The 27,696-nt window shown below is 36.6% G+C and overlaps 2 long non-coding RNA genes across 5 annotated transcripts in view; both read right to left on the bottom strand.

Annotated features, from left to right (window-relative positions):
* Positions 1 to 16,117, bottom strand: part of LOC106559006 — an 85,368-nt gene extending 69,251 nt beyond the window's left edge. For all 4 annotated transcript variants that reach the window (XR_005361695.1, XR_005361696.1, XR_005361694.1 and 1 more), the window contains exons 1-3: positions 14,735 to 16,117; positions 14,293 to 14,336; positions 11,687 to 11,782 (exon numbers count right to left, since the gene is read on the bottom strand). This is a non-coding gene — a long non-coding RNA (uncharacterized LOC106559006). The remainder of the gene's footprint in view (positions 1 to 11,686; positions 11,783 to 14,292; positions 14,337 to 14,734) is intronic.
* Positions 16,118 to 16,416: 299 nt separating this feature from the next.
* Positions 16,417 to 27,671, bottom strand: LOC111096903. Its single transcript, XR_005361693.1, has 4 exons — positions 27,577 to 27,671; positions 22,001 to 22,119; positions 21,495 to 21,674; positions 16,417 to 18,361 (listed from the first exon to the last, which is right to left on the bottom strand). It is a non-coding gene; the product is annotated as an uncharacterized LOC111096903 (long non-coding RNA).
* Between the last annotated feature and the right edge of the window lie 25 nt (positions 27,672 to 27,696).

Here is a 27,696-nt window from a genome sequence, read left to right as displayed (position 1 = left end):
AATAATATCTTGTATCAGAATATTTGGATGTAAAATATATTACTATAATTAACATAATGAGTAACTGCTTCCAATTTATCTTATTCTTAAATTTTATACTTGCTGAGAGACAGAGACACCTGTCATCAGATATTGGTAGTTTATCCTTGGGATTTTAATGACTTTTGAGGATGTCCTTCATTACATCTTTGGATCTTAGTTTCCCCATTTGTAAAAAAAAAGGGGGGGGGGGTATTTCCATGCAGCCAGGATGTGGTTGGATAATAAACTGCTTGATAACTCATTGTGCTCTTTGGCATAAGCACAAAGTGTTATTATTTTTATTAAATATTATTAGCTAGAGTGGTGCTGGACTGATAATTACTTCATGGAACACTTTGCTAACTGTAAAGTGTACATAAATTTATATATCCATTAATATCAAACCTGCTATGAACAAATATTTTGGAAGACTGCCAACATTATTCCTTTTACAGTGTTGGTAAATTTCAATTTATATTCAAACCCAGCCCCTCAAATCCTCAGATTCAACTCTCTTCCATACCAATTTAAGTTCTTCGGGTTGAATAAAACAAATTCATTTTCCTCTTCCATTAGAAGAATAACAGCTTATGATACAGTATTATGAGGGAATAACCCCTACTCCTACATTTTATTTGTGGTAGTTTTATATTGTAGTGTTTGGTAAAAAAAGAAATGATTGTAGAAATTAGGGAAGTTGGGAATTAGAATTTGGGCAAGTAAAGAAAAAAGAATTAAATATCACTATGTTAACAGAACTGGTCACACATGTATTGTTGAATTTACCAAAAACAATGTTCATCAGAAATAAATTTTATGGTCATTTTAGAATGCACATCAACAACTCTTCAATCAGAATTGTGAGGGGTCAACAAGCAGTAGGAGGTATGGTCTTCACTATTAATACACACAAGTGTTATCACACACATAGACCTGTATGTGATCCAGAGGGAAAGTGTCTTACTTATTTTTTTTTTTTTTAAGTGTCTTACTTATTAACCAATTAAGGAAGCCCTTGGTGCCTAGTAGGCCATTCTGGTCCGAAGACCACTTCCCCTACCGTCACCCACTTTTTATTTTGAAGACTTCCAATTCAACAGAAAAATTAAAAGGCCAATATAATGAGTATGTATGTACTCATTACCTGAACCCAATAATTGTTAACATTTTGTAACATTTACTTGCACTCTCTTGCTCTCCTCCTGTTTACAGGAGCATTTGAATATAAATTGTATACATTTCTAAGCTTTCTTACATGTTCTGAACAGGGGCAGTTACTTCTAGTCATTGATACCAAATTTCATCACCTCCTCCCCCAATGAGTAAAGTTCAGATTTTTCTATAGACTAATTATGTATGGACACACCTTAAGAAATCCACATAAAGAGATGTGGGTCTAGGCATGTACAGAGTTTCCTTTTCAATCTTTGCTTTCCAGATGGGCACCTAGAATAGGGGTGACCACATAGCTTATTTCCTAAACTAGGACACTTCCGATGGCAGAAGGAGGCACTATTAATAATTACTTTTAGATAGCAGGTGTAAAACAAACTGCCATGGGTATACTAGGACATGTGGTCATTCTACCTTGAGCACACATTGTCGGTACAGTTGCTGAGGAGTAATGTGGGCACTGACTTGGGGGTGCTTAACCTACCTCTAATGGACATAATTCCAGAGGACAACAGGCTCCTCTGTCAGTTGATGAATCTGGGGCACAACTCCTATGTGATTAATCCTCCAAACAATGTAGACTAACTTTTTGGTCTTTTAAAAAAAGAAAGAATTTATTTACTTAACAAATGAATCCAATGCATATTGGGATACAATATATGTCAGCTGTAGTCAGAGTGATGTCCGATAAGTCAATAAGCTGGACTTGCCAGATACTCAAACTTCACCACTGCTGCCAAGTCTCCCAAGTAATTTGTCATGAGTCTTTTATTTTTTATTTTTTTTTATTTTTTTTTTTTTTTAATTTTTTTTTTTTTTTTTTTTTTTATTTATGATAGGCACACAGTGAGAGAGAGAGAGGCAGAGACACAGGCAGAGGGAGAAGCAGGCTCCATGCACCGGGAACCCGATGTGGGATTCGATCCCGGGTCTCCAGGATCGCGCCCTGGGCCAAAGGCAGGCGCCAAACCGCTGCGCCACCCAGGGATCCCTGTCATGAGTCTTTTAGATGGTAGCTTGAGAGAGGATCAAAGGTCAGGTATCTGATTGCTGGACAACACAAGAGTCTTTTCCCCTAAACCGGGCGTATCTTAGGAAAGTGTTTATGCAAATCCTGTTTGATTTATCCATCTGAATGTTAACTGTGCAAGTCAAAATGACCATTTCTTCTCATCTACTGTCTGGTCTGAGTAGACTGAAAGTCATTCTTTATATTGGTAGCTATCAAGTATGGACATACAGTCTGTTACTAGAAAAAGAAATAATATCAAAATAGGAAAAAAACCACCAACATCAAGGTATCATTAGAAAGGTCAGTTAAAACACACACACACACACACACACACACACACACACACACACACACAGAGATAAAAGACGTGGGTAATTAAAAATAATCTAAATCCCTATGTACTCCACCTCAAGTCACTATCCACTAGTCTAGCCAAGCAAAAGACGAGCTCGGAAGCATGACTGCATGTCACACATATAAAGACTATCTCCTAAGGATTAAAGTTCTCTTGGGTCTCACAGAGAACCTCCTTTCAGGTTTCAGGAATTCCCTGGGCTACTACCCAGACCTCTTAGTCACTAGGGCAAGAGGCCAGCCAGTTAACTCCATGCTCAGGTGAGTATGAGAGAAACAACAGCTTTTCTAATAAAAAAAAAAAATTTAAAAATTAAAAAAGAGGAGGCAAGGCATTATAAATAATACCTAACAGAAGATGACTGGTAGGTACAATAACTGGAAGTATGGTCTCACATAAGTATCAATCTGAAAGATACCACTGAGTTCTAAGCTCTTCAGAAGGCTTCAAGGAAGAGGTGCACATTGAGCTGATATTTAACATGTAGATAAGAGAGAGATGGATAATAAAGGTAGTCTTTTAAGGAAGAAACACAACAATTGAAGATATGGAAGTACAATGTAATTCCACAATATGGTGAGTGGATAAACTTATATAATATGTTATGGTTTACAAACTCTTATTTGTACCATCATAACCCATTCTAGAGATTAAACTGGACCATATTATATTCCCAAATTATAAATAAGGAAACACATATAAGGAAAGTTAACCTGCTGAAGTTCCTTTGAATTTTGAATGGCAGTTGGATCTAGTAGACATATATTTTGATGTATTAGGTTAAAAAAAGCATAAAATTATGCTTATTTTAATTTTATAGATAAAAAAAGTGAAGTTCAGAGAAATCAGCACACAAGTGGCAGCCTCAGATTCCATACTCTAGATTTCTCACTACACCCTATTGACTGAATAAAGAGAAAATGAGGGTCAAAGGATCCATTAAGAAAGTCATTCCCAAAGCACAAATGAGTGGGAAAAAGTTGTGATTTCCTAATAGAACCTTTTTTTAAAAAAAGATTTTATTATTTATTCATGAGAGACACACAGAGAGACAGGCAGAGATACAGGCAGAGGGAAAAGCAGGCTCTATGCAGGGAGCTGGATGTAGGACTTGATCCTGGGACCCCAGGATCATGCCCTAAGCTGAAGGCAGGCACTCAACCATTGAGTCACTGAAGCATCCTCCAAATAGAACCTTTGTCACTATAAGAAGTAGGTGGCATCTCAGGGAGCAGAGATGACCAAAAAATAAAATAAATAAAAATTCCAGGGACACCAATCAGAATTCTAAGTATTCTAGTAGCCTTCTCCAACTTTTAGCCAGTCTTGGATATAAATATTATGTTTGTTACTTTGTGCTTTCTCTCAAGAGTTTTCCTGTGCTTATGGAGTTCTTTCTCCCTCCACTCCACCTTTTCCATTCCTCAGGATCTCGATCCATGAATGCTGCACAGAACCCTTCTTCATTTTTCCCTGACCTGAGCTTCTATGGTACTTGTCTCTGAAATACACATTAACGTGCCCTTGTTCTGTGCACACTGAAGAGGGCCCATGTTCTGCTGTTGATCCTTGTGCCAAGGCAAAATAGAATGTTGCTGTTTGGTTTTGATGAGAGCAAACTGCTTCCCAGAAAATCATGCTGTGCTTGTTCCCTGCCCGTTTTACACGAATTTAGGAATCATTTCACTCTCCAAATTCCCTGCTTCCTGACTTCTAGTGATAGTTATTTTACATTTTAAATAATTTTGAGGGTGGACAGATGCATTTTGGAAATGCTTGTTCCATATTTTAACACTCTTTTCAAAAGGGAAGGAAAGCACACCAGTTTACTGCATGTGGGGATTGAAATCTTGGCTCACAGAGTCTACCTTTCCCTCAGACCTAGAGCACAATTGAATTTTCATCCAGCACCAGCTTTGACTTCAAGCTGGGAGAGCACAGGTGTTTGGAGGCTTAACTCTCTTATTTTTTCACATGTAGGGAATGAACAATGTCTCCTGTGCCCTGGCACCCATCACCATGCCCCTCCTAGCACTGAAAGAACCAATCGGCATGATCACAGTGCATGCTGGCTTCTTTCTCTTCATCCTTCTGATTTAGGCCAGACACAGGCCAAGTCTCTCATCATTTGGCTTTGCTCTTTAAAACTGGCAGAAAGTTAAATATAAGATATTCATGCTTTGTTTCCTAATCACTGTAAAGGGGAATGCTGTTGTCCTGGTGCCACTTGGAACACCAGCTCTGGTCTGTGCACTCTAGAAATCTGCATTGCAAATGGAGTTTCTTGGTTTTGTGGTCTAGATATTTAGAAATGATAAAAATCAGTTGTAATTTTTTTAAAAAGATTTATTTATTTGAGAGAGAGAGAGAGAGCTCTCACATGCATAGGTGAGGGCAGGGTCAGAGCAATACAAGGAGAATCTCAAGCAGCCTCTGCACTAAACTCAGAGCCCAACTTGGGGCTCTTTTCCAACACTTTGAGATCATGACCTGAGCCAAAATCAAAAGTCGGACGCTTAACCAACAGAGTCACCCAGGCACCCTGAAAGTAATCTTAAAAGGCCCCTTTTAAGTTGTAAGCTACAAAGGTAATGTAAGGGATTGGAATATGCAGTCAGCCAAATGTGGGTGCAATCATGACGATGACATACTATGAGACTTAGAACAAGTTATTTACTTATTGAGGCAAGGTGTTTTTTTTTTCCCACCATATACTTTGCTAAGCACTTTAAAAGCATTTTAAATTTAATCTTCACAAATATCTGTGAGGTTGATATTCTCATACAGATTATGAAATAGAGGTTTAGAGATTTGAGTAATTTTTAAGAGGACTACAACTAAGTATCAGTGAAAATATAAGCCCAAGTCAAAATGATTTCAGAATCAAACCTCTTAATCATTACCCTATATTATTTTCACCAATATGTAGTCATTTCTCCCTGTCCAGAAGGCATAACCCTCCTCTTCATTACGTGTAAGTTTTTGCTGAATATTCATTGTTCATCTTTATGAAGCTCTGGTTTAAAGAAAGCTCTCCTTTATGCAAAGCCATTCACTTAATAACTCTTTACTGAGTAGCTTCTCATCTGAGGTACTGTACTGGGGACAGAATGATATACACATTGCCATTTTTGTCTTCAAGAAGATTATTATTTACTTGGGAAGACAAGCATTAAGGAATAATAAATATTTTGCAGCAGGTCTACTCACTTTGCTTACTAGAAGGCTTTCCTAATGTAGGCAGGGAAGGGAGATGGAAGTATGAAAGGCCTTCTTAGAGGAGGTTCAGAAAGATAGTATAAGAGGAAAATGATGTTTTAGGCCAAGGGATGTCATGGAGAGGAGAGAAAGCAGAAAATCATCACGTCACCTATCACATTCAGTGAACCATCTGCCTTGTGATGCATTTAACACTCTTTTGACTTAGTTTAGTCACCTTGTTTTCACTATATATATATATATATATATATATATATTAAAGATTAAAGATTTTATTTATTTATTCATGAGACACACACACACACACACACACACACACAGAGGCAGAGACACAGGCAGTGAGAGAAGCAGGCTCCATGCAGGTAGCCCGACGTGGAACTTGATCCCCGGTCTCCAGGATCATGCCCTGGGCTGAAGGCAGCGCTAAACCACTGAGCCACCCAGGGATCCCTAGATATATATTTTTTAATAAGATCTCTCTCCCACTATGGCACATAGTTCTTAAAAGAAGGAAAAGACCAAGTCTAGTGGCATCTTTCATCCCTAGATTGCTAACACCCTGCAGGAATGAATAACTGTCCACAATGACTATGGTGGCAGTGGCAGTGGCAGTAGTAGTGGTGGTGGTGGTGGTATAAAGAAGGAAGAGAAGGGGGAGATCATAAGGGTACATATTGAGACAAATAATGTATTGGGACAGATGCAGAACTGTGAACAAAATACTGAACCCTTCTATTTTTATGCCGATGATGAAAAAGGCAGAACAGATACTAAAAAATGTCATCCTCCTGACTGCTCTTCTCTCAGACACAGAGGCATACTTCTCTGAATAGAGTGACTAATGTATTGGTTCTGAATACGTGGCACTGGAGAAAAGATATACTTTTTTTCAAGCCCTAAAAAAAGCACTAGGAATTAAGAGCAGTTAACCAGAGGGAAAAAGTCCATCTGTTACTCATGGCATCATTTCCCTGTGTCTCTAGTCTATGCTTTTTCACTTAGGCAATAAGCTGGGGTGTTTTTTTTTTCCTGCAAAAAGCAAGCAGGGTGAGCAAAAACTCAATCATTAAAAACCTAAGGGACTGAATGGGTGATAATACAAAGCATAGCATATGAGTAGGTGAATTGAAAGAATGTGATTTTTATGGTCATATATTTTGATGGCATTCTGAGAATAAACTCAAGAAACTTCAAATAATGAGTTTTGAATGCTAGATCAGAGAAAGTTATGCTGATTTCTTCTCAGGATCTTATTGCTAAAGAAGATGTTATAAATTGTAGAAATTTGATACCCAATTTGAGCCATGACGACTTATAAACACCAGATTGGGAATCAGAAGTGAGAATCAAATTCATGTGTTTGAGTTATATAGGAGTAGCATCAACCCTGTAACACATTGACTCCAGTTTCACTGGATTCCAGTCTTTCATAAGAATCATTTTATTCATGACAATAACAGTTGCAAAAACATACAGTTTTTGTATGTATTTACTTTTTGCAGGGCACTATATCAAGAGATTTACTCAGATACAGTCAGAGTCTTTCTAGAATATTTTCCTATCTATCATTTATGGCTTAGATTAGGGCTATGGTTCCCATTCTATCTTCTCTCGATTCATTCACTTCAACTAACTTCCCTCTATCTTGAATATTTATGACACTTGTTATCCACATCACTCATTTGACCTTCCAATGTTCTTTGAGTCATAGCTTCTCATGTGAACTAAATTATAAGTTCATGAAGGTCAAAGAAAATAAATTGTGAATATGGTGACAAGATATGAAATTTTACAGAATATTTCCAAAAAGTTAATGCCTATTCACTCCATAAACTTCTTCTTTTTTTTTTTTTTTTACATTTATCATATTAACTTTGAAGGTCAGAAAATATGGGCACCACACTGGATCACTTCTTACTCCCTAATATTTAATATTGCATATGGCATTGACTAATACAAGGGTCAACAAACTGTCCTCCCATGGGCCAAATCCAGATGTACATTTGTTTACATATTGTCTATGGATGCTTTCCTAATACATTACCACAAAATTCATGACTTAAGCAACACAACTGTATTAACTTACAGTTCTGTTGTTTAGAAGTACCACACAGATTTCACTAGGCTAAAATCAGGTTGTTGGCAAAACTATATTCTCTTCTGGAAATTCTAGGTGAGAATTCCTTTTCTTGTCTTTTCCAGCTTCTAGAAACCTTCCATATTCCTTAGTTTATGGCCTCTGCCTCCAACCTTCAAGTCAGTAACATTGTATCTATCTGACCATATTCCTACAGTTACAACTTATTCTGACTTGCTACACCTCTCTATTTCACTTTTAAGAACTCCTGTGATTACGTGGTGCCTACCTGGATAATCTAGGATAATTTCCCTAAATCAAGTTAAATTGGTCAGCAAACTTAATTTCATCTGTGACCTTAAATTACATGTAATATATTCACAGATTCTGCAGGGTAGGGCATAGACAACTATGATAGGCATTATTCTGCCTCCTGCAGATAGTAATTATTTTCCTTCAATAATTGAGATTTTCTGTTTTCTCTAGAAAACAGATGTAATGTTCTCTAGATGCATTATTTCATATATATATATATATATATATATATATATATATATACTCTCTCATATATATATTCATATATATATGAATCCTGAGAGTATTCTGGGAGAAGTAGACCTTAAAAGATTATCAAAATGTGCTTCTGCCTTCATAAAAAGTGTATAATTCATTTCACTCAACCTTGTTTTAGTGATAGTCTCTCAGATGGATTTAGAAACAGTGACCAATGGGGTGAATGAAATAAGTGTAGCCTTTGAAAGAAACAGCTACTGAATGATAATGAAGAGGGAAGATGACTACCAAGTTTCTACTACTGCAGATAATCCAGTATCTGATGTAAGGAAAAACTGTGAAAGATTTTGAAATGGGTGTAATGATTACTGGATATCCTTACTAATGTAATTCTGAGCATATTCTAGCAGACTTTTAAGGATTATTTGAACCTATAGGCGCTTTCATCACCTTTGACTTATAATTCTGCAAACTGTATGAAACTAGGAGCAAGGCACATGAATTTTTCCCCAAAATAGGCCAATTAATTGTGTTCAATAGAAATACAATTGATTTTCAGTTCTGTAAAGAAAACCAAAGCTGGACAGTAGTTAAAGCAGTAAAAACAGATTTTATTCAAGAATTATTGCAAAAGTGGAATACAGAATTCAGTATAGAGATGGGCTCAATTCCTACTACAACAGCCAATTCATAAATCCAGAAAGCAGGATTGGGAAGTGGGTTAGTGGGTGGAAAATGCTAAGAGAAAACATCAGGGGTGGGGGGGTGGGGATTCTGGCTAAAAACACTTGAAAGGATTCTTTTTGAAGCAGACCAGGGTGATCAGATGCTAGAGGTGGGGGATGACAAAACTGACCCAGAATTAAGGGTAATTGGGTATCAAAGGTATCTATAACTGACTCAGAAGATTTTTTTGCTAAAATTGGAGACACATGCTCAACCAGGATAGACACAGGAGCCCAATGTTGAAGTCTAGTTAAGAAGAGGCCTTTAAGGTGCCTCATTAGTTTGGTCAAAGAGCAAATCTTGGTCACTCTTCTTACACAATATGTTAAGCAATCTTACATTTATTAGGCAATTCTTTGACCATTCTTAATTGCCTAAACATACAGATGTTATTCAGATATTCTTTTTTAACAAGTTGTAACACCTTACTGGTATGCTAATTATTTAGTTAATTGGAAAAAAATCTTTGACACACATTTTATATTTCAAGGAGAGTCATGATTTAATTTTTAAAAAATTACCCTTGAACATAGATAGAGGAATAAAAAGTAAGCTTCCTATGCAGCCTTTTCTCTGTTGTATAAATCTACTATCCATTTTTCAATTGGCTTGGAATTTAGGAACAATTTATTCCAAAGACTGACTAATCAATGATGAACATTTTTGGTTTCCATTGCAATTACTACAAAATTTCTTGAGTGATTTTCAGTAAGAAACTTGTGATGGTAACTGATGTGGTTTTGGAATATAGGGGAGGTTTGGTAGGGTGAGGTCTGGAGCAACGACCAAGAAAGAATTCTTTAGAGTCATTGGTGCAAAATGGTGGTTTTATTAAACCATGGGCCAGAAGGGCTGCTGCCCAGGGCTTGTGAGTGGTGGCTGAATATATACCTGGGAGTAGGAGGTAAGGAAAGAGGAAGTTTCAAAAGGATTTTCATATGTTAAAGAGAACCTACAAGATACTGGAGGCCTTGCCTTAGTCAAATTAAGGTTGTTTTTCCCTCTAGCAAGGCATTAACATTAAGATAGTTGGGAGTTTCCTTCTAGAAGTTAGGATGTTTTTTTCTTGTAAATCACTAAGATATTTTATAAACTGAGGGAGACTCAGTTTATAAAATATCAGCCTATAGGACTATAATCTCTATATAAATTAACTATTTGTTTCTCCTTTCCCTTAGGTTTAGGGCAGTCAAGAGGGCCTGGGGAATGTCACACATATCCCACCTGGTGGTGGTGGTGGGTCCTTTGTGGGGTGTCAGCTTGTGCTTTGTCCTCAGCTAGCCTTTGATTCCCCATCAGTAACTAAATACCTTAAGGTGATGTGATTACCCTTAGAAACATAAACAATGCAATTAAAACTAGATCCTCTAAGAAAGAAATATATCCACAGAAAGATCAATTTTAGAAGGGGGGGGGAAGTAGGACACAAAGAAAACATTTCAAACTTTGCATTTTTTGCACATAACTCTGCCCAAGCTCAGAGGTTTCAACCACAACATGGGGTGTAGGAGGAAGAAAGAGAAAAAAAAAAAAAAAAAAAAGAAGACCAAATTTGATGAGAACAGTGAATTTGTGTGAAAAGCTGGCTGGTTTCTTCCCTCTTAAAATTCATGTTAGGGTTTTGCTTAGTTTAATGTGCTTGTGTGCTTCTCTGTGTGTGTGTGTTGTGTGTGTGTGTGTGTGTGTTTTCTTTTTCAGCTTGGATAACAATAACATCAATATTTTCTTTAGGATGTTCCACCCTGGAGCATGGTAGACTGTAAGGCAATTGGAAGTCACACAGAGTGAGGACCCCTTAGGTTGCCTGCAAGCAACTTATCCAAGTGGGAGCCAATGTTACTGTTTCCCTTCAATTATGCTTGTTCTTTTTTGTTTTTCCTTTTCAAGCCTGTTTTGGATTGTAGAACCTTGAATTGGAAACTCAACATTAGCAATTCAAATTCTAAACTGAGCTTTTTAATGCTAAATACTTGTGGATATCATTTGAGAAGATTGTCAAGTTAAACAATGTAGATTTTTCATATATACAGCAAAGTGACTTTGCAGATATTACTCAGTTAAGATCCAAGCCATGATATTCATCTTGTGCTTATGCATAAAATCCAGAACCAGCAAAGTATTTTGTAAATTCAGCATTTAGTTATCTCTTACCCATTAAGAGGAAGAAAAGCAAACATTTCCCCCCTCCCCAACACTTTTATTCATGCCTGAAGCTAAGCAAGGAGGAAAGGAAAAGGTTTTTAGAATTACAAATAGAACCTTTAAATTGTAGAAACTTGCTAATTTCATTTATGAAAGCACTGCCTAACTTCTGCTTTCTCTCTCAGTTGTTATTCAAATCTTTGTCCCTAGCCAAAGAGAAAGAGAGAGAATAATCCTACTAGGAATTTAGTGAGTTTTCTTTTAGAGATCAGACATAAATGCTGCATATTTGAATATGCAAATTTAATAGAACAGATTGCCAAGAAATGAAAAATGGTTGTATGTTTAGCCCTAGGAAGTTAGCCCAGCTTAATAGAGCTGACAAAGAGTTAAGGAGTGCCCACTTGCAAAACTCAAACAAGGAGGAAAGTGCATATAATTTGCTTACCTAACAGGAAGAGCTGCTGAAAAGTGGGCTGGATTGTAGAGGCCTAGATTCTCCCAAATTAGCCATAGCATGATTTTAAAAGGCTTCAACTTCTTCCTAGGTAAAATAAAGAGGTTTTCTTAGGTGATCCCTGAGAGATTATTTCCACCGTGAAAACTTGGAGACTTCTTTCTAGCATATCCAATAAATTCATACTATAGAAAAGGGTCTCTGAAGCCATGATGGAGCACATACAGGTCACATTGTTTAGTGCAGTTTGTATACAGATATGGAAGACATTCACCCCCACTTCCTGTGGTCTTCATTCTTAATGCCATATATTCAAGTCTTGTACAGTTTGCCCTTTTAAGGTAATCCCAATGTGAGTTTAACAAAAGGGGAGGTTTCATCAAATCAATTTATATTTTAGATCTCCAAGGAAGTCTCTATTTGGCTGCTAATTAATCAGGGTTTTCCTCTTTAATTCTACTTCTTTTTTTGTCTGTGATAAGGCTCAGACACCTAGTATTTGGAGGGTTGAGAAATTGAAAATTAGTTGCTCTTTTGGATTTACAGTAATCATTCGGGCAGCTTGTCAGTATCAATTTCCAGCCTACATGACTCTAACATACCACTCTAAGAATTTGGTCAAAATTGTCTGTGGATAGAAAATTGGACGAAATAAGCCAAAGATGGCAACGACAAACAAACAAAACAAATCAGTTCGAGGTAGGATTGGGAAAGGAGAATAACAATGTATATTGAACTCAGTTTGAAGATCTAGAAATATAGTCACATGTGTGAAATAGGGCTACGCATTTTGACACCCATGGTATCATTCCAGCCCTGTTTAAGCACTAGGTTTTTGGATTATATACAATTTCTTTCATTCTGCCACTTTGTAGGGTGGTACAATACACCATCCCAAATTATGTCTCTTTGGCATAAGGACTGTTTTGAGCTAATTATTTTGAGAAACATCAGACACAGGAGAAGTTCTAGAAACAGAGACAAAATTATGCATTTGTAAGGGAAATTTACACGCATAAGGGAAATTTCCACTTGTGAGGGTGTCTTCTCCTCCACATCTGAAAGAAAAGGATGGCTAAATCTCTAGAAACTCTTCTCATTGGAGAAGACACTGATCTAAATCTGCATAACAAACCTTATTTTTATTCACAGTACTCTTCCCATAACTGGCCTCTTTTGCCATTAGCTGAAGAATGTATGTAAGCATGGATTCTAAAACACCTCTGAGAGTTACTCATTTTCCTTGGGTATCTGCCATGTATACATGAGGTATACATATTAATAAACTTTTGTTTATTCTTTTCTTGTTAATCAGCCTTTTGTTACAGAGTTCCCAGCAGAGAACTCAGAAGGTTAGAGTGAAAATTACTTTGTTTCTCCCCCTACAATCTATTGTTACAGGTCATATTTATACTTGCCATTCAGCAATGGCCCTTTTTTTTTTTTTTAACATAACAGTAATTGTTATAGTCAACATTTATTGACAGTAATCCAGGTTCTATTCTGAGCACTTTACGAACATGGATTCATTTGACTGAAAAAGTAAATACTATTTTTATTACAATTTGACAAATAGAATTGGAGCCAAGAAAGGTTAAGTAAGTTGCCCAAGATCACACAGCTGGTAACTGACGGATCTGGGATGTGAATCTAGGCACTTTGGCTACATAGGGCCAAGTTCTTAAAACTTAGTTTTGCTTTGTCTCATGATATTAGAAGCTAGAGATAATTTCATGTACAATGTAATCTTTTATAAGATAGTAACTCAAGAAAACTTAAATAGAGGGCAAAGAGCATAAGAATTTTGCAACCCACATAGAGTATACTATTTAATAAGTTGTTTGATTTCTCCAGATAATTCAATTCCTTTGAGTGAAAAATCTGCTACAACAAATGGGTATATAATGAGTAAAAAAGTAAGGAAACTTATTACTAACATAGGACTATGAAGTTTTTAGTAAGAAAAATAGGACTGTGCAAAGCAAAATGATTTATTTTCTATATGGATTCATCCTCTTCACATATTACTAATTCTTACTTCCTTTCCATATATATTTGTTGTTTGAATAGTGCTCTTATTTTGACAAAAAAAAATGCCATCTATATTGCCCTCAACAATGTTCAATTTATGTGAGTTTAATGGAATGACTCTGCAATGATCTTCACGAATACACAAGGTGGTTTTCTCGAATCTGTAGATGAGCTATTTCCAATTCTACTGAATAGTAACCACAAGGGGAAAATGAGAGTGAACTACAACATGGTGAAAGAGAGCATTGTGTTATATATCAAAGTAATATAAGTATTAAAATATGAGGATAGATCACAGGGAGTTTGAGTTAAGCTGGCTGACTCTCCCAAAAACTAGAAAAATGTGGCTAAAATGGAAAATTGGGAAGAACTTTTTGTTTCCTCTCATTCTGGAGGTCTCTTTGGGCAAAATGGTGCTTTTGATCTACCTATCATCCCACTGATCTATCATCCTTGGAATGGATCCAGTTCATCTTGATCTTGAAACTGGCCAGAGGAGAATAAGTATACATATTTTTATAGGAGACAACCAAATAAGTACTAAGCTCCTCTTTCTATCCCTCTACCTGGCATTTGGACAGCACTTTCCCTTGCTTGAACTTCAAGTCACCTGTAACAACAATAAAAAAAAAAAAAATTACTTAACTGTTACAAAAATAAATTTCCAAAACTGAAATACTTACCCAAATATCAAAACTGGAATTCTCATATAAAAATCTATGAATATTTAACAGAAACCCTTAGCTTTTATGTATTCATGTATATTTCCATATACAATTTAGGCAGCTAGGTTCTGGGGCACTGAAGAGAAAAAGACCTAATTAGCAGTCATCTAAATTGGAGAAGAAATGTAAAGGAAAATCTAAATAATTCTAGGATTGCATTGCCTTCAAGGAACAAATTGAAATAGAGTTTTAAAACAGTCAAATAAGTTATAAATATGATGCTCTGAAATCCTTCCTTGTGGTTTAAGTTAGAGCACACTCCAGGAAAGCAAAATGCACTTACCTGCAATACAAGTATTGTATTTTATACTGTGTTTGCTTCTCTTATTTTGAGCAGCCTTTGGTAACCCAATGAAATCTTGAAATCTAAGACACTGGAAATACATCAGATTAACACTCAAACATAGGGATACAAAAGCAGTATAATCAATAAACCCTCCTAATAGCCAACCCATCAAAGATGCTAAGATCTATTAAATGAATAATATGCATGTAAAAACCAATGTTCCTTCTTCTTGACTGATTTCACACTTGTGTTTCTCTCCACAGTCCTTCTGTCGACTTGCCTTGAGATTTTTCAGGATTCTGGGAAATGTCTTTGTCATTTTACCTCAGTTTATGTCTCCCTCTTTCAAGCTTGTCTCCTTCTCTAGGGCTATACCTCTCTCTAACTCTCCCTCTACTCTAACTTTTATTCTCTTTTCAGAGATTTTAAACCAGTACAAAAAACTAAATAGGTTGGGAAGCACTGACAACCAGTCAGAAAACTTTGAACCTAATCTAAAAGGAATTATTGAACAATCCAGCAGGACTGGTAAAGAAGATACAAAAGTATGATAGATCATACTAGACTAGAGCTCCTCATGTTGCAGTGTGGTCATTCTCCAGCTCATGGAAGAGGTAAAATATTTCTTCTGGACAGTTCTTACAATATTTGAAAATCAATTTTAAGCCACTCCTAGTTTTAAACTATTGAACATAATGGAATTTATATTTTGAATATAAGACTGGGTGTCTCAGTAGATTAAGCATCTGCCTTTGGCTCAGGTTATGATCACAGGATCCTGGGGTTAAGCCCTGCAAGGGGATTCCCAGTTCAGGAGGGAGCCTGCTTCTCCCTCTTTCCTCCACCCCCTGCTCATGCTTCCTCTCCTATCTCTCTCTAATAAATAAATAAAATCTTAAAAAAAAAAAAAACAGATATCATTTGAGCACAACAAAATGAGTGGTAATGGTGGTAGCACTGGCAGGTTTTCCTACTCATGACTCTATGGTTCCCACTTTGTGTACTTTATGGACTCTGTAATATTAAAAATAATTCATGGCAGAAAGTCTCAAATTTTACAATATCCACCAACGAAGGGCAAGTGATAAACATAGTACTTAAGTAGCATCAAAGGAAGGAATCCACTACAGCAGCACCAGGAGCAGTGACTCAGAGGTCAGGCCAGGGTGTTACATGGTTCTGAGTAGGGAAAGGGTTAAGGTCTAAGCAGGGAGAGACTGAAGGTCCCTGATTAGGGTTTGAGGGTATTTCAGGTATGAAGACACTGAGACAGAACAAAGACAAACATCAGAAAAATTTAGACCACCCTATCCAAATTACAATTAGGGTTAAAATGTATTTCTAGGGCAGTCCCGGTGGGTGGCACAGTGGTTAGGCACTGCCTACAGCCTGGAGTGTGATCCTAGGGACCCGGGATCGAGTCCCATATCGGGCTCCCTGCTTGGAGCTTGCTTCTTCCTCTGCTTGTGTCTCTGCCTCTCTGTGTGTGTGTCTATGAATAAATAAATAAAATCTTTTTAAAAAAATGTTTTTCTAATAATTACATTATAAGGGCAGCCCTGGTGGCTCAGTGGTTTAGCGCCTCCTTCAGCCCAGGGTGTGATCCTGGAGACCCGGGATTGAGTCCCACGTCGGGCTCCCTGTATGGGGCCTGCTTCTCCCTCTGCCTGTGTCTCTGCCTCTCTCTCTGTGTTTCTCATCAATAAATAAAATCTTTTTTTAAAAAAAAAAATACATTATAACACAGAAAATTAAAAAAAAAAAAAAGCACAAAAATTGATCAGGCCTCAGAGGAAAAGCTCACTATAAGGATTAACCAGATTTAGCAATATATACTTAAAGATCCCAGAGGTCACAGAGACAAAGACTCTCACACAATGTAGTAGTGTCCTGTCTAGTTCCAGGCCACTGACCTAACCACTGGCAAGTTTCCTGGTAAAATCCTAATAAAAGGCCAGAGATGAAAAGCCCTCATTGGCAATATGGTTGGGACCCCTCTCACTCCTGAGAGCTTTTTCTAATAATAATAATAATTAATTATTATAATAATTAATAAAACTCTATTGTTTTACTCACCTTCCTTTGACCATGAGATTCATTTTTCAAGTCCGTGAGACAAGAACCTTGCTGTCCTGCTTCAGTTCTAGAAATGGATCCAGTTCTTTCCATAGTCATTGCTTCTAGAATGTACCCCAAACCAAATAATCTAGCGTTCTCTAGTAACTCAAATCACTAAAACAACATCCACTCATGGTGATTTATTTAAAGTGTCATGTGGGCTAATGTAGTATGGGCTAGTGACATTTGTACTGTATTGTAGTGTTTCCACTGCTTCAACCTTTTATGTAGGGTATATGGTCACATTTTGATATTTAAGCTTCCCCAACTCTAAATAATGGGTCTGAACTTCTAAGCCATTCGTCCTCTTCGACTGCCTATAGTCCAAAATGCTAAAACTTTATTTACGAAGTTAGCCACCAATTGTGTTTGTCAATAATGGACAATGGTTTTTAAAAATCCATTTTTAAAAATTTAAAATGCCATGTGAATGTAAGATATTGTTATTACTCTTGTTCAGGAATTCTTAAACATCAAATTACTTTTCCAATAACAAAATTTTCTGAGGTTGAAACTTATGAATCTTGAGATGGTTCAATTAGGGAAATTTTTGTTGTAAGGAATAAAACTCTCATAAACCAAGCCATTTTTAAAAACATGTTTTAAAGTACATAGGAGTTAAGCTCATGGACATACAAAAACGAAAAGCGAAATACAGCTAGGTCACATACACAATGAAATTAGAAAAATCAAGTATAAGAGTATTTGAGTGGGAAAAACACCCTTTACTTTGATCTTTGCTGACCATTTCCTCCTCACCCTAAACTATAGAAATGTTTTTGCTTAAATAACTTTTGTTGTTATTATTTTATTATAATATGTTCTTTATATATCAGTGGGAAATATCACAGACCAAAATGCTAACATGGCAGGAAGAGAGGTCTCACGAACACTAAGATGAAGGGACTACTGTTTGACTATTAATGCCCCCTGGTTAAACTAGACCCAAAGGAGAGGATGACAGCAGTAGTTATGTCAACCCAAGAGTGACAGATCTGCTTGGAGATTCTACCCTCCACCTGTGAAGGACTTTCTGGAGGTCCAAATAATTCCTGCAAGTAGTCTCTGTCTCTTCCTGACTCAAAGGATCATGCTCATGTGTCTTTTCCTTTCTCTACTTTTCTTTCTCTCCTACTCTTTCTTTATTTTTTCAGATTTTTTTTTTTTTTTTTTCTCAAGAAGGGTTTATTGCAGGTTGGGTACACTTGTAAGGGGCAAAAGTCTAACAACGGGAATGAACTACAGGGCCCACCAGTTTAGAAGATGAAGCCGGTAAAACAAAACTACTGATTATATACAATTATTAAAAAGGGAGGGTGGTAGGGCAAAAAAAAAAAAAAAAAAAAAAAAAAAAAGGAAAACCTGTCAGCAGCCTTCCAGAATGTTAGTAACAGAGATTGTTTGCGGAGCACCCTCCCGCCCCAGTCCTGACTGTGCCTCGGCTGGGCTTCCTCCGTGTGCGCGGCCAGCTCCGGAGGCCGAGCAGGTGACGCAGACTTATTCAGACTTCAGGAATAGAAGATGCAAAAGGAACAAACATTATGTCAGTGTAATGAACTCATTCTCTTCAGAGTTTTCAATTTACTCTGCACAGGCTTCTAAATTAAGCTGTCTTCTATATGAAGCAAAATCTTAGAAATGTATTGGATAGGATAAAAATCCATGACATCAGGTATTAATGCTTCTCTCCTCAGTCTTTCATGGAGCTCTCAGAGTTTTGTTGTATGGCTATGCCATTCCCTGCCTGCTTACCTATGAAGTCCATATTTTTTCTATTTATGTATGGTTTCTCTGACCTCTTATAACCTTCCCTGGCTTTGTCACCATTTGGGGCCATTTCACTATCTGGTTCTAACATCACAGGAACTTTCTGCTCAAGTATAGACCATCATATGATAACAGTCTATCAAGTTCACTCTCTTAAGGTAGAATATGATGGTACTTTTAAGGTAGAATGGGTACTTTTATTTAATCATTTGTGATCTAGATATATCCTTGGCTGATGGGCATAGGCAACGGAGGAAGCTGTGTGGCCTTTTGACCACTCAGCTGGTATTGTGAATAAAAGCAACTTCTCTGAGAAATAAGTCAGGGAAATAACTCTGCAATATATCTACCATAAGGGCCATCTATTCTAAATTCCCATCTCCCTATTACATATTTGCCAGATGTTCATCTAGCCCCTATTTGAATACTTCCCATGATGGGAAGTTCATTATCTTTGAGGTAGCCTATTGCACTTGAGAATATCACAAATTATTCAAAACTTCAGTTGAGCCGAAATCTACTTACTTATAAATTTGATCTATATATCCTACTTATGCCCTCTGGGGCAGTAAAATCTCATTATATCTTAAAATGACAGGATTTCACATATTTGAAAAAGTTATAATTCCCCTAAGCCTTTCCTTTCTAAACTAAATATTCTAATCATCATTCTTTGGATAAAAGTAAAAATACAGGTAGACCCACATTTTATATATTAGGGATACTGAGAGGGAAAAAGCATATATAATTCAATTTACTCATAAGTACAAAGAGATGTATTATGATACACAGAGCTTTGGTGCATTTGATGTCAGAGGCCCTAAGAGCAAATCCTGATACAGTCATGTGAAGACATGTCATTTAAATTCTTTGATCAATTTTAGAGTTGAGGAAATATAGACAAGATGCTTAAATAATTTGTTCGAGGTTTTATGAATTGTAAAAAAGTGGTAGCATCAGATGGCACAGTGCCTATAAGATAGAGTTTAGGCTCCTTAACTTTTCCTATGAGGACTTTTATAGCCTAGATTACCAGTCTCCTAACTTTTCTCTCCACTCTCATCTTTCCTTCCTCCTTTCTCTACCTGCTGTCTGCATTCCTACCACTAAGATCCTATCATAGATTATGTTCTCCTTTATTGAAACGCCATCTACATATGAGGTTGCCTCTTTCTGGAATATTCCTCCCCCCAAATCTTCACCTGAACAACTTTTACTCCTACCTCAATTCCCTACATCATCTCCCTCAGGAAACCTTCTTTGAACATCTAGAACCAAGTTCAGTGCTACTGCTATGTGCTTTCCTGGCATCCCATAGTTTTCTCACTAAAGTACATATCCATCTTTTGTTTATTTACTTGTCTAATGCTTTCATAACCTTCAAGTTCTCTGAGGGCTGATATCCAACTCTTTCGTATACCAAAAGGGCTTGGTTATAGTGTTTAGCATATTAGGCATTCACAATTACCCGTTGAATAAAGACTTCAGTTTGTCGTGTGTGTGTGTGTGTGTGTGTGTGTGTGTGTGTGTGTGTTTTGGACAGGACTCTGGCTCCTAGGCAGTAATCTGAGCAATCAGTACATATTACAACGTACATGTGACAGCATCCATATAATATGGCATTAGGCATATTATGTCAATAAGTGCTTTAGACAGGAGGGAAGTGTGTAGACTCATAATTGTGAGAAGCAAAAATAGTACCTTGTTTGTCTAAGATTCCTTAATATTTAGTCTTACTTCTGTTTGTCAAATTTGAGCATATTCCCACCAGTCACCCTTACAGTAACATTTACAGAACAGAGAACAAATGGCTCCTAGGTCCTACTTTTATTCTGACTGTCCCCATGATGGCCCTGAGCTAGTTTCCTCCAGCTGAAATGTAAACACAACTAAGCAGTGCTCTTCTCACGGGTACCCCTGCCTCACTGTCCACTAATTAAAGCCTAGTCATACAGAAACTACCTGTCTTTATCCATTTGACAAAGGCAAAATGAAAGAGTCCCTGAGCTATTTTAATTTCTGATTTCTGAATATTCTACACATGAGAGAAAGGGAAGCAAATGCATGTGTTTCCCTCCAGGCACCTTTCTCAAAGGAATAAACTGCCAGCTTTCCCCAACATTATACATGACTGAATGTCAAAGTCCTTCAATGCACTTATTGTCTGGAAACCACCTGGCCTCAACTTGAAGATGGTCATTCTGAGAAACTGTTCTGACACATTAGTAAGGAGAACAAATGACAACATTATATGACTAGGTTTTCTTGAAATGTAAAATTGCATCATAATCGGCTAATTTTTTTTTAATAATCCACATCAAGCAAAGAGTACTGCCAAGCTGACTCTGGGAAAGTAAATTTGCATATCTGGAAAAGAGTGTGCCTAAAGATCATAGATAAATCCACCCCTCGATAACTGGGTCAACATGCTGAGCCAGCAAAATGACAGAGCTCAATATTTTCCTCTTTCCTAATACCCTCTCAGAGCCCCAGACTAGCAAATAGTGAGGGCAGGGCGGGGCAGGAGATTTCCTGGTCATCTTCTGCTTCAACTGCTAATGCCCTTCTCTGGGCTGCCATGGTTTCAAGGTAGCTGTAGCAGTATATGAAATACTGCTTCTTTAATAGGAGTGACCACATGGTGAGACTGGGTCTGATCCTCCCACATGACCTCAAATATCCAGCGTCTCTGCTACTACCATCCTTGTCTACCCACTTTAAGGTAATCATTCATTTTTACAACAAAAAAGGTTCAGATACATTTTCTAAGTTCCATCTGGAACCACAGCTCTTCCCATACCCAAGACCTATTGCCTGGTTCACCAGGCCCCCCCTTTCAAGGACAACTTGGCTTCCAGTGAGCTTCTCTTACCTTTAAGTATATCCATATCATGTCTGAGCAGTTACAGATGTGTATTCCTAGAGATTTTGAGGCCCCATGAAAGTCATTAGATATGAATTTTTCACATGGACTTCTTTAAACACAGTGACACATACACAACTTCTTAGACTTTACTTCCTAAATGCTTAAAATGACACATATATCTTATCCCTGTAATTAGAAAAATCATTGAAAAAAACTCTGCGGAAACATGAAAAGTAGAGAACACAGAACATTGGAAAAGATGCTGAGGAAACATCAGAAGCAGAGAACAGAGTTATCTTCTGCCCCAAATCCCTTTATTCTTTGCTCATCATAACTACTTTCATCCCAAGCCTTCCAATGACACTCTCACATGTGGAACTGCCTACATTTAGGACTGACTTCACCAACGTCCATGTCCCTGTACTCTTTTCCTGGTGGACAATCATCTACATCATACATTTCTATTGACTGCTGAGTAAGTGGTCAAGCACCACTGTGAGTGAGACACTTACAGTTTTGTAGAAAAAATACAGTTGACTCAAATGCTGTGGTTTGGGGGACCACCACTTCCTGGAATCAGTAGCCTCTAAATGTTCTTTCTTTGCTACATTCCAAGGACCAAATACTGGAACTGTTGGTAAAATGGCAAGCAAAGGATAGTAAAAGTAGTAGAGTAATCACACCCTGAAGCCACTACAAGCTCACCCCTCTGTGCTGGCACATATCTATTATAGAAATTACCACTATACTTGAGAATAATAAATAATAAATCCCCTAATAAGTAGAAGTGAATGATTGCTACTTTGTGGTTTAGCAAACCCATAAAAGCAATTAAGCCCAAATGGTCAGGAGAAGAGAAAATTGATGGGAAGTGAATATTCAGAATTTATGTTTTTGAAGTTGGGTTGTTGAGCGGAATGTTAAGACAATAAGCAGCTTTTTGATGAGGAATTTGGTAGAAGTTACAACTAACTTGTCAAACCAGCCAAGAGCTTACCTGACGTTTAGCTTTAACCCAGCATGAAGCTATAGATCCCTCTATATGTGACATTTCAAACTGATTTTTTTGTGTTCCTTTCCCCTCCTAGTAAGTAGTAGTACAATCTTACTACTAAACAGAAATGATCAGGACTTATTAATTTGAGGAATACTGAGGTTTTTCTATACAGCAAATATGAACTAGGACTACAAATACTAGGATAATCAATCTGGAATCCACTATTACCGTATAATGTTATTCATTTTATTACATGAAAATGTTACTACTCAAAACAGTAAGTAATATCTATCCTTGAAGTATAAGTTATGTGACTGTTGTGTTAATGTGATATTAGACATATGTTTGAATAAAGAGCAAGGTTATGTAGGGGGGAAGAGCTCATTCCCACGATCATCAGGGTTTGATCCTATCTCCTCTCCAGAGTAAGTCAGTGTCTCTTGGCAATTCATTTAACAATTCTAGGTCTCAGTTCCCTCTTATGAAAAATAAGGTGCTGCAATATTGATCTGTAAGGTTTCTTATACCTGGGAAATTATGATTCCACATTTCTTTCTTTGAGATTTCATATTAATTTTTTTATAAGACAAAGAAGCTCACAATCTAACAAAAAATGGTGAGGATGGCCTTTTAGTTCCAATTTTACAAATAATAAAATTAAAACTCAGTGGATAGCCTTGACTCACCTAGTCAAATAACTAATTTAACACCACGACCATATTTAAAATGGAGATTTCTGGGCTTTTCTGGCATTACTGTGCAGATATACAAAGGCAGATCTACATAATGGGACACTCTTGACAAATAATTTAACTGCTTCAATCATTTGCTTGGTTTTGTTTGCTTTTCCTCTGAAAAATCAAGAGCATAATATCGCTCTGGCTATTTTACCATGTTAATATTAAATTCAAATGAGTTGATATATGGGAAAGAATTTTGAAAGCTATGAAATGTTATTCAAATATATTAACCAGCTACATACTGATGCTGAGAGCACCAACATCATTTTTAACTGAACTGTTTTATTTGACTCTATACATCATCATAACTGGATAATTGGAAATTCTTGCTTCTTTTTTGCTATATAGAAAAAGTAGGCAATACATACATGCTACATATTTTGTATAAGGTTCACTTGAAGTTTTTTTTGTGTGTGTGAAGTGAAAACTCAGATTTATTAATTCATTCAGCATGTAATTATTGAGTACCAACTATCTGCCAGAGGCTGTTTAAATAATATAAAGTTAAATAATGCAGACAAGCTCCTGGTGTCACAAAATGTAGAATCCAGTGAGCGACCAAGAAAAAAAATAGTAGACATTGATAAATTCTTTGATTAAAAATAAACAAACAATAACAATGGGATAGTTAAGGCATGATTAGCTGAGATTTAAATTTCAGTAAGAACCTGTTAGGTGAAGTGGATTACATTGTGCTAAATATACATGAATAAGTCACCAGCTGACTAGAGATATCTAAAGAATACTAATGGATTAAAAATTAATTTACCAGAATGATTATGGAAACAGAGAGGTGAGTTCTGTTCCTAATCCTCTTTCACTTAATAACTATACCAATATGCCAACTGATTCACTTTATTGATATACCTATATGGTTTAAAATCCAACAAACAACTAATATAATAAAAGGGAAAAGCAAAATAATAAAGGTCCATACAAAAGAAAAAATACTATCAAAATACTTATGCGAAATAAAAATTATTGGCAATTACTACAGACTTTTATTCTGAGCCTTCTAGCAATGAGGCAAAGGGGAGAAATTCTATGGCATATAAAACTCTCATCTTGAAATTAAAGAAAAATATTTTTGGGACACCTGAGTGGCTCAGTGGTTGAGCATCTGCCTTTGGTTCAGGTCCTGATCCTGGGGTCCTGGAATCGAGTCCTGAATTGGGCTCCCACAGGGATCCTGCTTCTTCCTCTGCCTCTGTCTCTGCTTTTCTCTCTGGTTCTCTCGTGAATCAATAAATAACATCATCTTTTAAAAAATAATAAATAAAAAAATAAAGAAAAATATTTCCTTTCCTCAGCTTTTCCTTCTCAACTCAGAGAACCATTTGAAAAGAACAAAATTTATGTGGAGACCTTGTGCAACATAACAAACAATGCTGTCATAATGGTCTTTTTTTGTTTTTGTTTTTGTTTTTGTTTTTAAGATTTTATTTACATATTCATGAGAGCGACAGAGAGAGAGAGGCAGAGACTTAACCAGAGGGAGAAACAGGCTTCCTCTGGGGATCCTGATGCGGGACTTGTTCCTAGGGCCCCAGGATCACAACCTGAGCCAAAGGCAGACACTCAACCACTGTGCCACCCAAGCGTCCCATGGCATAGTGGTCTTACCAAAAATATGTGTGTTCTACATGTAGCTGTCCCTTTACTAATGAAAGCCAGAGAGATGTGATTTAATTATATCTTTATAAAGCAACTTGAAGAATCCTTATGTGGGGTGTGTGGAGAAGATAAAGTGATTTTTGATGTTCATTTTTCTGTGATAACCTGGTTTAATAAAGGGAAGACAATTTAATGGAGAAATTGATAGAAAACAATGATTCTGCAATTTTTTGACGGCTTAAAGCTGGAAGAGTAGAAAGTATGTTGGATGACAGAATCAGGATCCATTGAAGCTATAATATATGAGCTGAATATAATGAAGTAAAATTTAACAGGTCTAATGTTAATGCCTAATGATCTAATGCCTAATGCTAATGCCTAACATTTAATGTTGGAGCCAATATCCAGCTACACAAATCTAGGAATAGTTAGAGATGTGGTGGAGTAATATGTAATATGAAAAGAGCTTATTACGAATTATTAAAATGCTAACTATGAATCAACAATATAATAAAACATCTCCAAAATCATAAATCAGCAAAGGTTGAGAGTAACATCCATACAGTATTACGGGATAATAATAATCTCACTTTATTCTTTGCTAATCAAACTTCAATTTACATATGTCACATAATTCTGAGCCCTAAATTTAAGAGAGATAAGCTTGAACTTGTTCAAATGATGGATGTTGGAAAGAATTGAATTCATGACTTAGGATATTCGATTAAAGGAATTAGCAAAGTTTAGCTTGGAATAAGGAAGACTGAGTATATTATAGTATGAAGATTGGTTTGCTTCAAAGAGCTGACAAAGGTTCATTTATTCTGTTTGACCACATGAAGCCTGATGGGTAGAAGATAAAAAGAAGCTGATGTTAGCTCTATATAAGGAAACTTGTCAAAGATACAGTTATCAAATGGGCTGACTTTTGAGGCAGGGGTTCTCTTTCTCTAAAGGTCATTTGAGTAAATGGTGGAGAGGGATTGAGGACTGAGAAGTGGTTGGTCTACAAAATCATTAACATCCAAACTTATCCTGGTTATTTTTTATTTTTTCTACCAAACATAGATGGTCATGCTTTTTTTTTTTTTTTTTTTAAAGAAAAAGCAAACTTTGCAGGATGAAAGTGAAACCTCAGGAATCTCCAAGTTGAATTTGAAGATATTTTATCAGGAACTTATATGTCTATGACTTCCCAAAGGGGAGGTGATTTTAATTTCTGCAACTAACCCTTGGTATTTTATTCTAAAAGTCAGGATAGGTATGCATCAAAGTGGCTGATTAATGTCATTTATTTATTTATTTATTTATTTATTTATTTATTTATTTTTTAATGTCCTTCTTTAAACAAAACATTTCCTAAAATCATGTGGGTTTGCTCCTGCTAAAATATGCCAAAGTGAGTAAATAAGAATTATCCCTGTAGCATCCTTTTTTGGATAATGAACATTTCACTTACTACCCCTGCTTCAATCACCTGGAGATACTGTTCTTTCATTTCTCTCCCAGCAAGCCTGGCTTTCTGTAGGACAACTGTTGGGTAGTACAACAGCTGATCTCAGCTCTCAGAGGGTTCATGCTGAGCAGCTGGTTGGATTTTGCTTTAAACTTGTTTGCACAGAGCTGCTGTGTACAGCTGTTTACCCCATCAAGTTTATCTCCCAAACACAGCACAATATAATTTATTTTTATAGGGAATTCTTCATAATAGGGGATCGCAAATGGCTTCTTAGGGAGAGTCAATCATAGAATAAAGAGGAACAGAAGGATTGAAGGGGAATTGTAAAGTGAGAAAGTGACACATGAGAGGCGAATATTCCAGGGAAAGTGAGAATTCCAGCAGGCAAGAGGAAAGACTGCTGGGGTGGAGGTGGGGGGTGGGAATGGGAAAGGTGATGAATGATGGTGGGATAGAGTGAGTCAAAGTGGCAGGGACCCAGGCATCAAAGGAGGGAAGGTAATGAGAAGCACCTGTGAAAAATTCTCACGCTGTATATTTACTGGTTTATCTTAGGGCTGCACTGACAAACACCAAGTGAACAATAGAGCCAAGTTTTTAGGTAATTGACAATGTTTGGTTTACCAAATGTATTTTATCATGTAAGTCAGGGAACACTGACTTAAGGATCATCTAGAATAGTTTGTTAAAAACACATTGGTGGTTGTCAGAAGTGGGGGGGGGGGTGGGCAAAATGGATGAAGGGGTCAAAGAGTTAACCCCTCTTTGTTAAAACTTCCACTTAAAAAGAAATAAGTCATGGGATATAATGTGTAACATGATAACTATGGTTAATAATACTATATTATATATTTGAAAGCTGCTAAGAGAGTAGATTTTAGAAGTTCTCACTCTAAGAAAAAAATTATAACCATAGGTGGTAATGGATGTTAACTAGACTTATTATGGTGATTATTTTTAAATACACACAAGTTTAAATCATTATGCTGTAGAGGAGTCCCCCCTTATCTATGGGGGATATGCTTCAACATCTCCAATGGTAGCCTGTGATTGGCATAGAGTTCAGATAGTATCAAACTCTATATATAACAAGTTTTTTCATATATATATATATATATATATATATATCCATAATAAAGTTTAATTTATAAATTAGGCATAATAAGAGATTAACAATAAGTAATAACACAACAATTATAACAATACCCTATAATAAACGTTACATGAATGTGGTCTTTTTTTTCTGTCTCTCAGATTATGTCATTGTACTGTACTTACCCTTCTTTTTGTGATAATGTGAGATAAAATGCCTAAAATTTGATGAGATGAAGTTAGGTGAATGACACTGGCATTGTGACATAGCTGGCCTTCTAACAATACAGCAGAAGGAGGATCATC

Source organism: Canis lupus, chromosome 7, assembly GCF_011100685.1.
Source record: "Canis lupus familiaris isolate Mischka breed German Shepherd chromosome 7, alternate assembly UU_Cfam_GSD_1.0, whole genome shotgun sequence".
Classification (NCBI taxonomy): Eukaryota; Metazoa; Chordata; class Mammalia; order Carnivora; family Canidae; genus Canis; species Canis lupus.
The sequence above is the reverse complement of the archived record's forward strand: the minus strand, read 5'-3'. Positions and strand labels throughout refer to the sequence as shown.